The 14446-nt window shown below is 29.9% G+C and overlaps 1 non-coding gene across 1 annotated transcript; it reads right to left on the reverse strand.

The window, feature by feature from the left end:
• Positions 1-6490: 6490 nt before the first annotated feature.
• On the reverse strand, positions 6491-13844 carry LOC105153729 (uncharacterized). Its single transcript, XR_015545570.1, has 2 exons — positions 13754-13844; positions 6491-12700 (listed from the first exon to the last, which is right to left on the reverse strand). It is a non-coding gene; the product is annotated as an uncharacterized LOC105153729 (transcript).
• Positions 13845-14446: the final 602 nt, after the last annotated feature.

A 14446-nucleotide genomic window follows, 5' to 3' on the forward strand; every position in this document is an offset into this window, starting at 1 on the left:
CATAACTAAAATTATTATTATTACTCTTATTATAATAATTTCTTTTAAGAAGGTCGCAAGTGGATAAAAGGCGCTGTTAATGCAACTAACAATTAATCTTAGTGGATGACCTTCTTTATGAATTTTTGGCAGTCCATAAGATCTCGGAAGTTCGCAATCAGAAACATATAATTTTTTGTATATGCTTGGGTCAATGTTATTTTTCCCCTTATTTTTCCAATTTTTTAATAAATTCCTAATTTCTAAATTTATCTTGTTTGTAGGATCTTTATCTATTACCTTATATGTCGTCTGATCGTTAAGAATTTCATACATTTTTTTTCGATAATTTTCACGATTCATGATTACTGTGGTGTTTCCTTTGTCCGCTTTCGTGATTAACATCTCAGGATTCTCTGAGATGAATCGTTTAACCTCTCTTATTATTATATCTTGTTTAACCTCTCTTATTATTATATCTCGGGGAGATAATTAAATTATTTTTCGAATCATCCATTAGCACATAAAAAGGGAATAATCATTGGGCAGCTTGACAGAATTTTAATGTTGTCCAATCCCAAATTTCATGAAAAGAACATCTCGGATTTAATTCACACTCTTTTTAATAATGGCTATCCTCTCAAATTTTTATTTTCGACGATTAACAATAGAATAAAAACTTTGGAAAATAGAACTAATCCGGAAAAAAATCGTGAAGTAAATAATAATGACTATGATTCCAACAAGAAAAAATTTTTTACGATACCATACTTAAGTAAAGTTTCTGAGAAATTCAAAAAACTCGCATATATTCATTTAATATAGCCTATAACCTGATGAATAAATTAAATACAATTATTAAAACAGGAAAGGATCCCTTGCTTAAGGATGACCATTGTGGGGTAGTTTATAAGATTAATTGTTTGAATTGCGAATCGTCATATATGGGCCAAACTAAGAGAAAATTAAAAACTCGTATTAAAGAACACAAGACTGATATTAAGAAATCTACTTCTGAGATATCAGTTGTTTCACGTCACCGTGTGAATGAAATGCATGATTTTGATTGGGATAACATTAAAATTTTAGATACAGAACAATCATTGATGAAACGAAGAATTTCAGAAATGATACACATTAAAAACCAAATAAGTGGGATCAATAAACAAAGTGATACTGAAGGTTTGCCTGATGTTTATCTTCCTCTTCTAAAGAAAGATCTCCCTCGCACTTAATAAATAATTCTAGAACTTTCTAAACTATTTGACTCATGGATATAAATAGCCGAAAAATATGTGATACGACCAATAACAACACATAGTGTCACGACAAATTTCTATCTGTGAAATGAATATTCTTGTAATTCATCGATTATTTTGCTGTAAAACAGGTAATGTTTCCTTTGTTTTATATTCCGTTTTAAAAGATATTAATAATTAAATAAATTATTGTAAATTAGAATCTGGAAATGCTCGTTCTACACTTTTTACTACATGACTTCTGACGTTCTAACATTAGTATATGAAGCAGCGTCGCTTTGATGCAAACACGATCTTTACAATTATAACACACGAGGGTTGAATTTGATTCCAACTTGATGTAACTCTGCGTCTTAAGAATATTATTAATTTTACTGAAGATGGCCAGATTGTGGCCGAAAGGGTTTAATGTTTTTATTGTAATTCGTAATGCAAGAATAATTAAATATCACTAACTACATCTTGTGCTGTGGTTCTTTATGCTCTTTCTTTTCATATTTTTGAAATTATAACCACATTCATTTTTTACATTTTTTATTTATGTATTAAAGTGATTCGGTATTCTTCCTATAGTTATTGGAATACATGTTAAATTTTGGGTCGACTTTTGAAGCATCGCCTTCTTTCCCCCCGCCGCCGCCGCTCAATACTCGACGGCTGAGCTGCACCGGATCGCGCGCGAATGTGTATCTCAGGAGCGTTGCACTAAGAAATATGCTCTGTACCTTCTAGCAAATTCAATCCTTTACTTTCCTCTCTTCTGTGATGTCTTCTTTATTCAACATGCCTTCTTTATTTACATGTTGAATAAAGAAGATATCACGGAGTTATTGAAGTTGAGTCATTCCAATTTAAAATTACGCATCTAGTTCTGTATCGACTCTTATTAGTCTTAAATTGATATTATCAGTATTCTATATTAAAAGATATTACATTTTGTGGCACATAAGCGTGGTCAGTAGTTCTTTAAAAGAAAACCGAATGTATCAATGTAATGTATAAAAATAATAAAGTATTATAAATATTTTAAAAGTACATAATATTTAATAAAATGTATATACTTATTAATATGATTCAATCACTATTATTAAGAAAATAACAATTATGTAAGAAGGAAAATATTTTTATGATAATTTTCATGCTAAAATGTTGATAATTTTCATGTTGGAAGGTATGATAGCAGCATGTTTCTTATACTGTGACGCTCCTGAGATGCACGTCCGCGCGCGATCCAGCGGTTTAGTCGTCGACTGTTGCGCGGTTGTAAAGGAAAAATAGGCAGCACTTCAGAAATTGGCTCGAAATGTGTAACTGAGCACACTGAAGTACACATATAATTTCTATAATTTTATAAAAATATATTTGGAGTAATACGAGAGCGGTCCGATAAGTACTTAGCCTCAACGCCCGATGGAGCCACTATCGCAAGAGAAATTTACTAACGTGTAGTACATTCTCATAGACGGCTACTGTCAAAATTTCAGCCGAATCGGACTCGTAGTTTTGTTTTAACCGCGTGTGGAAGCGGGCGTGTCCGCGGATTTTAGAAAAATGGAAAAAGAGCAATATCGGTCGGTGATTCGACAAATTGGTCGAATTGGGCTACGAGCTGCTGCCCCATCCACCATATTCTCCAGATTTGGCTCCGTGCGACTTCTTTTTGTTTCCAAACTTGAAAAAGTCATTCGCCGGGCAGAAATTTCAGTCGAACGAGGAGGTCATCGCTGCCACGGAGGCCTACTTTGCAGACCTCGAGAAAACGTACTTTTTAGACGGGTTAAAGAAGTTGGAGCATCGCTGGGTCAAGTGTATTGAGCTAAAAGGAGACTATGTTGAGAAATAAATCGCCACTTTTCCAAAATTTTCGTTTTTCTTTTGTAGGCTAAGTACTTATCGGACCGCCCTCATATGTTCATTAATAACGTTATTTGTTAAAAAAAAATTAAGAAAAAAAGGAAAAAGCAGGATTGAACATAGGATCCTCAACATTCTGATCTCGCACCTAATGCCCGAGACCACGCTGAGTTTTTGCAGACCGCCTCTATGAACGTGATACATAAAATACACGGAAAATCGTAAACTATATCTCGTTAATTATCATGTTTTGAAATCATTTTTGCTATTATATATTAATGAGAAAGGTATATGATTATAACTCTTTCACTTATAATATCGTGGGAGACTCGTGGTAAAAAAATCGAGCCAAACATAAACAATATGTCCCAGGCTATTATGGCACGCGCCATCGTAACTTAAATCGTAGGGCAAAGGATTAATATAATTTAATAAAAATTATGTATTGTCTAGAATGTCTCTTTCCTCCTTATGATACACGCCAAGCGGCCGAGATCGTCGAGAAAATATTTTCGGTCGCTAAAAACAAGCGACCACAGAGAGAAAGACATAGACAGACTTATTGTTTTGCTAGACGAGCCCAGTTCGGCGTATCCACGCGTTTTGAAATGGCTTGTTGAGTCACTCCCAATGATCGTGCCAATTCTTCTTGATTTTGATACGAGACTTGATCAAGTAATGCCTCCAATTCTGCATCTTCGAAAACCTTCTCTCTTCCACCGCTATGCCGGTCTTCGACGTAAAAATCACCGTTCTTGAAGCGTTGAAACCACTCAGAATACGTTCTTTCACTAATAGTAGTCTCATCATAAGTATTTGAGAGCATTCGATGAGCCTCAGCCGCAGATTTCTTTATATTGAAGTAGAAAATTAAAACCTCCCGCAAATGACGAGAATTTGGTTCGTAAACTGACATTTTCAATCGAGAATAACTTTATGATGCAAACACAAATCTACTAATGTTTCTATTAAAAACGTTTTTTGTCAATCAAAGGTGCATTAGAGGCATCACCACTCATCTCATAATCAGATCGTTGTATAATGTTGTAATTAATATTCTTAATATTAGATAATTCTCTAGAAATATGTTTCCTACGTAAGTTAATTATTTTCCTATTAATTCTATTGTACTCTTGCCGCCATAAAATGTCAAAATTAAATTCTTGTCTTCGGAAGAAGGAATTAGCAATATTGATAGGTAAAATTTTTTCTAATTGTCTACATGTGGTAAATAATTCGGATTTGATTTGCAGATGTATATAAGCATCTTGCAATTCAACTCTTAAATATTTAAAGACAAAATTGTGTTTCAATCTGTTAATTTTTTCTTCCGAAGAGTGGAACAATTTATAATTATTTTTGCGTGTAAAGTTATACATATGTATCGGAATCAGACGTTCTTTTAGACATGTTTTTAGAAAATATATTTTTATTCGTAGATTAATATTCATTTTCTGAGTTTTAGTAAATTTCTTGAGAATGAAGCACGTATTAAGTCCAAAATTAAATCTCATAAATTCAAAAAAATTCCCTATCGTACACATGTTAATGCTCAGAGAATTCTGAGATTTTAATCACGAAAGCGGACAAAGGAAACACCACGGTAATCATGAATCGTGAAAATTATCGGGAGAAAATGTATGAAATTCTTAACGATCAGACGACATATAAGGTAATAGATAAAGATCCTACTAATAAAATAAATTTAGAAATTAGAAATTTATTAAAAAATTGGAAAAACAAGGGGTACATTGACCCAAGCATATACAAAAAATTATATGTATTTGATAGCGAACTTCCGAGATCTTACGGACTGCCAAAAATTCATAAAGAAGGTCATCCACTAAGATTAATTGTTAGTTGCATTAACAGCGCCTTTTATCCACTGGCGACCTTCTTAAAAGAAATTATCGACAATAGAAATAATAATAATTTTAGTTATGTAAAAAATAGTTATGATTGATTTGATTGACAAACTTAATGGAAAGGTAATCGAAAAAAATTTTAATATCATATCATTTGACGTGGTCTCCATGTACACTAACATTCCTACGGATTTAGTATTAAAAAGCATTGAATGTAGATGGAACTGAATTGAAAATAAGACTTCGATTCCTTTACATGAGTTTGTTAAAGCAGTTATGATCATAATTAACTCCACGTTTTTCAGATTTGATAAAAAAATATTTAAGCAGATTTTTGGCATGCCAATGGGCTCTCCTCTATCGCCTATACTAGCGAATTTGAAGTCTTACAAGACTTAAAACAAGAAATTTTCACTACAAATAATATCATCTTTCCGTTTTATTTGCGATATGTCGATGACATTGTGTTAGCTGTACATGAGGAAAAGATTAAAGAGGTTCTAGATTTATTTAATTCATACCACGACAGACTTAGATTTACGGTTGATTTTGGCGATGAAAACGGTATTAATTTTTTGACATTAAATTAATGATTCAAAAAGGAAGCATCATCTTTGATATGTATAAAAAACCTACCAATTCGGGGAGATATTTAAATTATTTTTCGAATCATCCATTAGCACATAAAAAAGGAGTAATCATTGGGCAGCTTGATAGAATTTTAATGTTGTCCCATCCCAAATTTCATGAAAAGAACATTTCGAAATTAATTCACACTCTTCTCAATAATGGCTATCCTCTCAAATTCGTATTTTCGACGATCAACAATAGAATAAAAACTTTGGAAAATAGAACTAATCCAGAAAAAAATCGCGAATTAAATAATAATGAATATGATTCCAACAACAAAAAATTTTTCGCGATATCATACTTAAGCAAGGTTTCTGAACAATTCAAAAAACTTGCATATATTCATGGTTTTAATATAGCTTATAAACCGATGAATAAATTAAATACAATTATAAAAACAGGAAAAGATCCCTTGCTTAAAGATGACCATTGTGGGGTAGTTATAAAATTAATTGTTTGAATTGCGAATCGTCATATGTTGGCCAAACTAAGAGAAAATTAAAAACTCGTATTAAAGAACACAACACTGATATTAAGAAATCTACTTCTGAGATATCAGTTGTTTCACGTCACCGTGTGAATGAAATGCATGAGTTTGATTGGAATAACATTAAATTTTAGATATAGAACAATCATTGATGAAATGAAGAATTTCAGAAATGATATATATTAAAAACCAAATAAGTGGGATCAATAAACAAAGTGACACTGAAGGTTTGCCTGATGTTTATCTTCCTCTTCTAAAGAAAGATCTCCCTCGCACTTAATAAATAATTCTAGAACTTTCTAAACTATTTGACTCATGGATATAAATAGCCGAAAAATATGTGATACGACCAATAACAACACATAGTGTCACGACAAATTTCTATCTGTGAAATGAATATTCTTGAAATTTATCGATTTATTTTGCTGTAAAACAGGTAATGTTTCTTTTGTTTTATACTCCGTTTTAAAAGATATTAATAATAAAATAAATTATTGTAAATTAGAATCTGGAAATTCTCATTCTACACATTTTACTATATGACTTCTGACATTCTAACATTATTACGAAGCAGCGTCGCATTGATGCACGATTTTTACAATTATAACACACGTTGAATTTTATTCCAACTTGATGTAACTCTGCGTCTTAAGAATATTATTAATTTTACTGAAGATGGCCAGATTGTGGCCGAAACGTTTAATGTTTTTATTATAATTCGTAATGCAAGAATAATTAAATATCACTAACTACATCTTGTGCTGTGGTTTTTTATGCTCTTTCTTTTCATATTTTTGAAATTATAACCACATTCGTTTTTTACATTTTTATATATTTTGTATTTGGTTTCATGACTAATGTAAGTGTTGCATAATCTTTATTCTTTATTCCTTAATAATTAGTTATTAGTCATTTAATTTTATTAATTTGGTTATATAGATTGAAAGAGTTCGTTATTTATATTTCATTGTACTTTGTTCGAAAAATTTTATAAATAAATTTAAAATTGATTTACCTATACAATTTTAATTGTTAAAGATAATTTTAAGTTACAAATTGTAATCTCTTTATAACATCAATTTTGACGATATTTTGTTCTATTTAGTTTATTTATCAATATTAAGAACATACATACAATCATAATGACATCAAGCTACAGCAATAATACGATTGGATATTTTTCCTTTTATTCATACTGCCTTTTCTCGCTATTAACTGATGAATTGGTTCGGAATCATGACTCGTCATTACAATGTTTAATATTTAACAAGTAGACTACATATATGGTTATACCGTCTTTTGTTATACTAAGGTGAGATGATCCTTATAAAATTGGTTATATTATCTATTGTAACTCAAATGTGAGATGATCCTTATAAAACGTTAATGCAATTAGATATATGAGGTAATTATGTATTTCTGTGACTGATGAGGACTAAGCATAGTCGAAATGTACCGTTGAAACTTATCGTCAAAAAATTATAATTTGTGAATAATAAATATTATTTTTTTGTTACACCTAACTATAGCTCGTTTAATGTATTGACCTGGGTTACTGTTTATTAATTTTGTTGTAAGTTGTACGAGCGGAAAGTATTGATATTATTTTCTAATATCGTTGAGGCTTCCACGGGTGCTTTCTATATAAAGATTATGCGTTTCGCGGATTTCCTCCAGATCCATTCTTGGAATGCCAATGTTTCCTTGCAGTAAACTTCATCAGAGTGAGGAGCAGCGTGATACTGAACTGTTCCTCCGGGCCATTCCTTTTATATTACGCTTGTAATTTTATATTATTTGTTGGAGTGGGAAGAAAAAAGAGAATTGTGAATGGGGGGAGAGATGGAGGAAATTGAAGTTAATGGGGGGGGAGGAGAGGTGAGAGAAAAACACACAATCAGAAATTTTGTTCCGTTATGTAGACAACACATTCGTGATATGGAGACACGGCAAAGCCGAACGTAAATTCTTTATTTTCCTCAACATCCAAATATCCACTTCACTATAGACATAGAAGAAAATGGAAAACTCTCCTCTGTATAGATGTTCTTGTCTCTAAGAAAGCTGACGGTACCTTAGGCATCAAGTGTACAGAAAACCAACACACACAGATAGAAACCTACATTCAGAGTCGCACTACCAGCACAAAAATAGTCTGCAATTAACTCACTTGTACATAGAGCTTTCATCTGTGACAAAGAACATCTACACAGAACATCTATACAGAGTCACTTAAAACTAGTCTTACACGACAAAGAAAACAATCAAAACAATTAATAAACATGCAAACAAGACAACGGTTTCTAACATACAACCAGACGAAAGGATCCTATGCATTTTCCTATATGTCAAAAGATCAACAGATTGGATTGGCAGGATATTAAACAAACACAATATCCGAATTATCTTTAAATCATCCAAAAAGATAGGACAAATCTTAAAAAATTATAAAGATCAAAGATCTCCATTCAGTTTCGCAGGAATATACAATATACCTTGTTCCTGCGGGCAAGTATAAATTGGAGAAACCGGGAGAATAGTCAACTTACGAATAAAAAAACATCAATGTGATGTTTTTAATAGGCTAAACGCTACGCAGTCAACACTATCAGAACACAACATCAAAACAAAACATCAAATACTGTTTGACAAAACGATCACAATAGCCAACATACTTTTCAAGAAAATATAGAGAAGCCATAGAGATACAAAAACACCCTAACAATCTAAATAAAGATAATGGCTACAACATAAATAAAATATGAAAAACCATACTCCCGGTTATTGAAGACTGACCATTTTCCTCCACCTCTCCCTGCCCACTCACCTACAATTCTCTTCTTTCCTCCCACCATTCCAACCAGTAGCGTAATATAAAAGGAATGGCCCCAAAGGAACAGCTCAATATCAGGCTGCTTCTCGTCCTGATGAAATGGACTACAAGGAGAATGGACTACTTCACGAAATGTAGGCATTCTAAGAATGGATCTGGACACAAAGGAAACCCGCAAAACGCATAATCTTAATATTATTTTATGTTATAATAAGTAGAAATATTGCCTAGTGTTACAGTAATATTGGAAAAGTATTACAGAAATACTTCTGCAATTAATTTGCCATGGACATTTAAATTTGTAGCGATATTTATACAATGTTACTGATATATATATTATAATATTATGCAATATTATAGCAAATTTGTAATTTTACTGCAAGATTACTACATATTACATGCTGTGTGGGTATACAGAGTGTCTCAGACCACCCGTATATCCCTTTTATTTCGGAAACAGAGCATTTTAGAAAAAAAAACATTTCAGACAAAAATTGTGGGGTTCTAAATGATCTATTTAGTGATCTGATCAGTCTGATTTTGGGCGGCGTCACCAGGGTCAGAGCAATTGTCACTTTGAATTTTTTTAATGGAACCCCCTATTTTTCATCGCATATTCTTATAGCATACCTCAAGAGTTTTCCAAAACACTGTAATAAAATAATTTTTCATGAAGTACTTTTCGAGTTGTAATATAAGGCTTGAAAGTTACAGTACCGCCGGTATTAGCATTACGCAAGGTTCGACTGAACTAAAACCTCTTGAATGTCAATCAGGATCATGTCCTGAATAACATTTGTTAAGCTCAAGGTCACTGGAGATTGTTTCTCTTATTTTCATTTTTATATAAAAATGATTTTTAATGCAAAAATAAAAATATTATATTGTATATATTAAATCGCATTCTACGATAAAAATATCTTTTTATTGTTATTACTTCCTTTACATGTCTTTATGGTTTGATTAGTTATAACACGATGTCTTTATAGGCACGTCTACCTACAACTGTGCCTTATATCTCACAAATTAAACGAAGTATTCAAAACACCAATGTTCAAATGTCATGGATCTTTTTAAAAATTGCAACTGTCGGTATGACAGTTGCAATTTTTAAAAAGATACGTATGACATACTTAAAGATAATAATTGGAAAATAATATGGACACTTGAATATATTCGAGAGGTCATCAAAATATTGATAGATCTAGTAATTCTAAACATAATTTTTTGAGATTGCATAAAAACTATGGTAAAAATCAGTATGCAGGCGATAGTACAAAACTTACAAGGCGTGATCGTTTATGAATTTTTAATGAAATACAAATCGGGAATAAAACTACTGGTGAAGTAAGAAGAGTTTTGGAACTGCCATAACTACACGAGTAGTATATTTGTGCAGCAAATACTACTACAAGATAAAAGTTTAAAAAGGGACAAAAAAGTCATTCCCCACACAGCACACTTTATCCTAGGAATGTCAATGACATTTTGGAATATCGCAATAATCTTGTGATATCCGTGAATGGTCTCAATTATCCAACGAATATCCAGAGGATATACTATATGTATAGATAGTGTATCCGCATGTGTGAAATTCTACGAATATGGTTATCTAAAATAAAAGGGAAATGTTTTTAATATATTATATTATGGAAGCGAGAAATATATTAACTCATTATTATATAATAGAAACAAAAAGTGGAACAAATGTATGGGAGTTTTATTAATTTTATTCTGTATAATATCTTATTTCTCACATTGTGACTACGTATGTAGTCAAACTATTTACTATAAGATATAGTAAAATTAGATATTAATAATTAGAATTATAAGCACTAGCAAGAATTTTGCAATATTAAAATTACACATGTTGAACACAACGTTGTTACACATGTTTTCTTCCAAATGATGCAACCTTTTGGATGCAAAATGTCCAATTTTATTAAAATTTTATTATTTCATATTGTTTAAAAATAATTTCAGATAAACGAGACAGTAGCAATTCTTCATAAATTGTCCAATTATAATCTTGATAAGAAGTTACGTAAACTGGTAAATAATTACAACAAGATTGTATGTAGAATTTTCATTATTCTGTACGTAATTTTACGAACTGGAAGTTCGAATATTTACATAATTTTCATCGAAAAATATAAAAAATTGGGACATTATAAAAGAATTGTGTTATTCATTTATGTACATTAGGATATTTATACACATATATTAACTATAGGTAGAGTAGGCTAGAAAAAGTTTTATTAATCGTTTTTTATTTTATAGATAAAACCGAATACTTGAAGTTTATTGGTTATACTATAAATGTCTTACAAAATAAATACTATGCATTTAGCATAAATAGAAAATACTTTATAAAACATTTTCAATTGACATTATATATACAAGTAATCTAAAATATATATAATAGAATATACTCTTAAATCCATAATGCTGAATTATATCGAATTTGAGTTATTTTCATTTCTATATTATAAATCGCCACTGATTTTTCTCGATATACCGTTAACTCGACTGAAATAATAGAGTTAATTCAAGAGAATATACTAAATTTGTCTAAAATTTAATTATTAATAAATACGAACGCTATTTGTTCTTAAATTGAAAAATGGATTTGAAGTATTCTAAATATCTCATATAATGAGTTCCACTTACGATTTTTCAGTCATCAAATCTAAGGTATATAATTAAGCAATTCAATATATTGTATTTATCTATTAATATGATCTCGTATTTTTACTTATATTAATACGATCTCTATCACTACATGAAGCATTTATTGCCAAATATTTACATAATTTTCATCGAAAAATATAAAAAATTGGAACATTATAAAAGAATTGTGTTATTCATTTATGTACATTAGGATATTTATACACATATATTAACTATAGGTAGGCTAGAAAAAGTTTTATTAATCATTTTTTATTTTATAGATAAAAGCGAATACTTGAAGTTTATTTATCCTATAAATGTCTTACAAAATTTTACTTATCAAATAATAAATAAGGTTTAAAGATTCATCTCAAAAATTTGAAGACATCCAAATTCTAAATCTTTGTTTTACGATTACAAGCATGATCCAATAATAATGCATTTTCCACTATATAGTTTTCAACCTAAGAGCAACAAATTCAGAGTGGAATCAATAGATAGTATTTATTAGTTTAGCAAAAATGCCGTTATCTTATATTACGCGCTATCTTATATTAGGCACTTATCTCATAGGGGGCTGTCCTCCAATATTTATAATTTTAAATGTTAAACTCAGATTTGTACCTATACAAAACTCTTCCTATTCCAGCCCAAATATATAATTTTTTGTATGATTTCAATTATGTACAGAATATTGGCGTTTATACTTTCCATTTGATGACACAAAGTACTGATGACAGCAGAAGTACTGATATCTTCGTTATTCATGCTAATAACGTTTTCTCTTGGATACTGAGTATAACCTTGCACTACACCAGTCGTGTGTAAGTGCATCAGTGCTGCACTACAAAAGTGTACATATACCATGGTGTACACTACTTCATGCTATCGTGTTTAATTCTGCTGCCGGTTGACTTCCATTTTCAAATTCGTAATGTCACACTAATTCTACACCGTCTCTTTGAAATCGTGTAGCAAAATCCCACTAGTGCATAAAATTTGCACTACATTATAGCAACAGAAACACGTTACACTGAATGAGTTCGCTTACCACCAGCCAAGAAAACACGCTACACTGTCTGAGTATTGCACTGATGGGCGATAGTGCAGCCAAGAGAAAGCGCTATTAGAAAGATCATATAACGATTGTGTTAACTTATGTCAACTAGATTAATTAAATAGAAAGTATTAATTATAAATATCTCAACAAGCGATGCATTTAATTAAAAAACTAACTGTGCTGAAGTATGATTTTTGATGGCTTCTATTTTTATTATACTTGCAAGTATATATTTATTTTGTGAGTAATTTCTTTGTATATATTTTAGTATTTCGTTTCAACTTTATTAAAGTATTAAAGAAGTATTAAAAATATTAAAAGAAAAAATTTAGATTGAAAACAATTATTTAATAAATATTAAATAGCTTATAATACTCATTAAAACAATAAAAGTATAATATATTAAGTAAATTCAATCTTAACTTTTATTAAATTAATTTTATTCCTTTAACTTTTAACTTAATTTTATTCATTTTATAAGCCAGTTTTAAAAAAACATTAACTTATTCAACCTTGTGTATAATAATTTTTATCAAAATGTTAAAAACAATAAATGCTGAAGATATAACAATATATCATCATTTTAAATGTGTTAATTATATAGACAACTTATTTCTGATAAGAATTTATGTAGAGTAGAATTCGTTAGCTTTACATCAAAGTAAATATATTACTTATTACATAAGAAAAACACAATATTGTTATTTTTCTTATAATTACAAATAATATTACCATTAATTATACTTATTTATATTACAATTAATTTATAGAACGTTTTAATCTATTTACTTGTTATAAATAGAAAATATAATCAATATTCAGTGTTACAAAATGACTGAAGCTTCAAAGTATTGAAAAAATTAAATGATATTCCTTAACAAATTTTGATACAACGGAAAAAAAAGATAATTGTTCTTTTCATGTAATACAGGCTTCCACTGTCTTTTTGACAGCATCACGAGCGTATGGTATATATGATAAGGAATACCATGTCATAGCTAATGACTGAATGATTATAAATAAAAGAGCTAGACCAGGATTGTGTAACTGAAAACAAAAGTGTAATAAATACTTCAAAGTATTAAGAATATATAAAAAACAATATTGCATACTTACATGTAAAGCTGCAAAAAGTGTCAAAATAATCGAGACAAATACTAATATAGTTGCAATTATTCTTGTCGATGCAAACATCTTCTTAAATTGATGAAATGGACCCATCAAGAAACACGTACTGAAAAAACACACAGATTGATAATTATTCAAATATTTTGCAAGTGTATTTATACAACTACTAAACATTATATAAACTACTATAAATATTAAATTTATTATATAAATATTAAAATTATATGATAAAAGTCAGTTGCAATTCTGTACCTAAAATATTAATACTATTGTTGTACGGATTAGGACAAAGCATTATTGTTAAAACTATTACATATAAAAATACGCATTGTAACGCAACATATTTCAATGAGAAATTATTTAATTCGGAGAAAGAAAAAAATGTTAATGTGTAACTTTTAATGTATATATCAATGTAATTTTAGTGATAATTTTCATGTTTATATTTTAAATTTGTGTTTATCCTGCACTACCATCATTCGCATTAATTCAATAATTGTCATAAATTTTTATTTTCTTATTGCAGACACAACTATGAATGAAAGTCAGCGTATTGTAATCCCTCGTGTATTTATGATGGAAAATTTCGTTTATTTTCATGTATAAATTCCCTAGTGTAGAAGAGTATTTTTAATGTAGAATATATTTTCTAGAAATATTGTTCTAAATAAATTTTCTTCT

Source organism: Acromyrmex echinatior, chromosome 7, assembly GCF_024713525.1.
Source record: "Acromyrmex echinatior isolate Ae372 chromosome 7, ASM2471352v2, whole genome shotgun sequence".
NCBI lineage: Eukaryota > Metazoa > Arthropoda > Insecta > Hymenoptera > Formicidae > Acromyrmex > Acromyrmex echinatior.